At 46.1% G+C, this 3,058-nt stretch overlaps 1 pseudogene; it reads right to left on the bottom strand.

Annotated features, from left to right (window-relative positions):
- Positions 1,386-2,293, bottom strand: LOC102176020 (annotated as a pseudogene).

Genomic DNA, 3,058 nt, shown 5'->3' on the forward strand with positions numbered 1-3,058 from the left:
TTCATGATCTGAGCCACAGTCAGTTCCCGGTCTTGTTTTTGCTGACTGTATAAAGCTTCTCCATCTTTGGCTGCAAAGAAGATAATCAATCTGATTTCGGTGTTGACCATCTGGCAATGTTCATGTGTAGTCTTCTCTTGTGTTGTTGGAAGAGGATATTTGCTATGACCAGTGTGTTCTCTTGGCAAAACTCTGTTAGCCTTTGCCCTGCATTATTTTGTACTCCAAGGCCAAACTTGCCTGTTACTCCAGGTATCTCTCGACTTCCTACTTTTGCATTCAAGTCCCCTATGATGAAAAAGACACTTTTTTAGGTGTTGATTCTAGAAGGTCTTGTAGATCATCATAGAACCATTGAACTTCAGCTTCTGCACATTAGTGATTGGGGCATATACTTGGATTACTGTGGTATTGAATGATTTGCCTTGAAAATAGAGATCATTCTGTCATTTTTGAGCACCCAGGTACTGCATTTAGGACTCTTGTTGACTATGAGAGGTACTCCATTTCTTCTAAGGGATTCATGTCCTAAGTAGTAGATGTAATGGTCATGAATTAAATTCGCTCATTCCGATCCATTTTAGTTCACTGATTCCTAAAATGTTGATGTTTACTCTTGCCATCTGTTGTATCTTTTAAATTTGTATATAATCATCAATGCTTGTTTTCTTTTTTTAGTTTATCTTGTTTTGATTCCTATGTAAGAAGGTTTTTTCTACCCCCAAGATATTTTCCTAATCTCCTAAATGTTCATTTAACCTTTTTGTTTCTTTTTGGTTTTAGATTTTCAGGCTATGTGGAATATATTTTATACATAAATAAGGTTAGAAACAACTTTCTTCTAGATGAAAAGTTAATTTTACTTATATAAATGATATTATTATATCCTTTATTACATGATTATTTTACCCACTGAATTCCAACTACCATCTGTCTATGTAATACTCTTATGCATCTGGCCTGGTAAAATTACTCAGGGCTGGTGGTTTTCTCCACGGAAGGCAGGATGGCTTTCTTTGCTGTGAGGAACTGAGACATTAGTAATCCCTGTTTTTCGCTCACTGCTTCACATTACTCAGATTATCATGCGAGGTAACATGGGACAAAGGGCAGGTGGAGAACAAGAAGGCATCGGGGAATCCAGTGGCTTCGGCACTTAGTCGCCATAACAACAGAGGTGTTTTATAAATATCACAGTCGCCTGGTTTCTTCTTGCACTGTTAGAACTGATACTTAAGGGAGTGTAGGAGGGGTTTCCCTGGTGGCTCAGCAGTAAAGACGCCTCCTGCAGTGCAGGCAGACACAGGAGACAGGGGTTTGAACCCTGGGGCAAGAGTTGGGAGACAGAGACAGACAGGTGGAGTGGTGCAGGTCTTCACAGCAACTTAATTTTTAATGAGCTCCATTCGCTGCATTTTTCTCATATAAAACCATGTGGTGGCTATAGCTGGAGCCTGGGTCCTCTGCAGGGAAACCCTGGCGGGGGTCTTGGTAAGATGGTCAGTTCTTGATATGCAGACTCGATGAACACCATATCTTTCGAGAGATCAGGGGTGAGATAATTGTCCTTAGAAATGGCATCAAAAGTGGCCTTGGAGAAGTTAGTTGTCCAGGGTAACAGAGCAGCCCCTGGCAGAGGTCTAGCAGTGGTCAGTTCTGGCCATCACCAAGGGCCTTCTTGGGCACAGGGGCTGAGATGATGCCAGTGCCCCGGGGGCAGGGATGAGGCGCACCAGCACAGAGCCGCGGTGGCCAGTCAGCTGGCCAGTGCGGGGCTTGCACATCTCATTCCCCCAGCAGCCTCACAGCACAGGGACGATGAGAGCTTGGCAAGTGTGATGGCCCCACGAATGGCAGTGGCGGTCGTCTTAGAGGCACTTGACACCCAAACCAACGTGCCCACGGCAATCCCCAGGGGAAGCAAGTGCCTTGAACCTGGTCCCCCAGACAGCAAAAGCATCTGCTTTTGCACAGGCATCATCTTCAAAACTCATCCTTGAGGGATGCTCCCAGGAAAAAGTCAATGATCTCAGATTCCTTGATGCTCAGAAAGAAGAGATGTATCTCCTCCAGGGACTTGATGTTCACATCCCTGACCAGGCAGCCCAGTTTGGTGATGGGGAACCACTTGTCCTCAGTCTTGCCTGGGTAAGACCACAGCCTCAGGTTCCACAGCCTCGACCCCGGCCCAATCCCTGTCTCAGATACCGCAGCCCAAGCCTCCGCTGAGGCCTCCCATTCCAGGGCCCTAGGGGCCTCTGTGCCCTTCCTCAGCACCAGCATCAGCCACCATTTGGGGTTTTTACAGAGAAGAAGGCTTCGTGGCAACTTTGAGGGAGTCTCCCATTCCGTGAGGGTTTCCAGGTTGGCTCAGTGATAAAGAATCCCCCTGCCATGCAGGAGACACAGGTTCGATCCCTGGGACAGAAAGATCCCCTAGAGAAGGAAATGGCTACCTATTCCAGTATTCTTGCCTGGGGAATCCCACGGACAGAGGAGCCTGGTGGGCTACAGTCCATGGGGTCTCAAAGAGCTGGGCTTGACTTAGTGACTGAGCACAGACACCCATTCCCTGGAGTCAGAGAAAATTGATCTGAGGACCTCAGGAAGGGTCTGATTGGGAAGCTTTCAAAGTTGCAACACTAACTGAAAGTTCCACCCAATAGGTCTCTTACACGGAAGTTAGAAGTAGGATCTGGCTGTGAGGGCATTGAGTAGACATAGTTAAGACCAAGAATTTTGAACCTTCAGATTCTACTGAATCTCCTTGCCAAGTAAGAGCAGCTTACTCTTTATCAATCTGGTCTTAACTCATGGTTTTTTGAGGATTTTTTCCTCTTGAAAAGCTCTTTGACTTCTTGCAAACTCAGTAATGCACTTAAAAAAAAAAAAGCTGATCTATGCAGATTCTCGGAGAAGGCAATGGCAACCCGCTCCAGTACTCTTGCCTGGAAAATCACATGGACGGAGGAGCCTGGTAGGCTGCAGTCCATGGGGTCACTAAGAGTCGGACACGACTGAGTGACTTCACTTTCACTTTTCACTTCCATGCATTGGA

Source organism: Capra hircus, chromosome 5 (genome assembly GCF_001704415.2).
Source record: "Capra hircus breed San Clemente chromosome 5, ASM170441v1, whole genome shotgun sequence".
Lineage (NCBI taxonomy): Eukaryota > Metazoa > Chordata > Mammalia > Artiodactyla > Bovidae > Capra > Capra hircus.